This window comes from Neopelma chrysocephalum, unplaced genomic scaffold, assembly GCF_003984885.1.
Source record: "Neopelma chrysocephalum unplaced genomic scaffold, ASM398488v2 Primary Assembly neopelma1_89182, whole genome shotgun sequence".
NCBI lineage: Eukaryota > Metazoa > Chordata > Aves > Passeriformes > Pipridae > Neopelma > Neopelma chrysocephalum.
Genome location: NW_020918199.1, coordinates 363 through 756, shown reverse-complemented (window position 1 = coordinate 756; position 394 = coordinate 363). Strand labels below are relative to the sequence as shown.

At 52.3% G+C, this 394-nt stretch overlaps 1 long non-coding RNA gene across 1 annotated transcript in view; it reads right to left on the bottom strand.

The window, feature by feature from the left end:
* Positions 1 to 298: 298 nt before the first annotated feature.
* Positions 299 to 394, bottom strand: part of LOC113979800 — a 433-nt gene continuing 337 nt past the window's right edge. Inside the window, exon 2 of the long non-coding RNA XR_003537988.1 lies at positions 299 to 375. This is a non-coding gene — a long non-coding RNA (uncharacterized LOC113979800). The remainder of the gene's footprint in view (positions 376 to 394) is intronic.

Genomic DNA, 394 nt, shown 5'->3' with positions numbered 1-394 from the left:
TTAGTTATTTCCAGGGGTTTTTTAGTTATTTCCAGGGGTTTTTTACTCATTTCCCCCCCCCCCCCCCCCCCCCCCCCCCAAAAACCCCCCCCCCGCCTCTGTGTGTGTGGGGGGGGGGGTTGAGGAGCCGCATTTGGAAATTCAAGAAGAAAAAAAAACAACCTCGTTTTTACTCATTTCACCCCGTTTGTGCAGCCTCGTTTTTTCTGGGTGGGGTGGGGGGGATGTTTTTAATCCTCTGAACCTCCCGGGACCCCCCCTGTGCCCCCCACCCCTAAAAACACCCCCAAGCAAATCTGGAAGAGAAAATGAACTTTTTTATTCCACCGGGACCCCTTTTGGGGGAGAACCCTCGAGTTTTTGGGGGGGTGGAACCTCATTTTTACTCATTTCA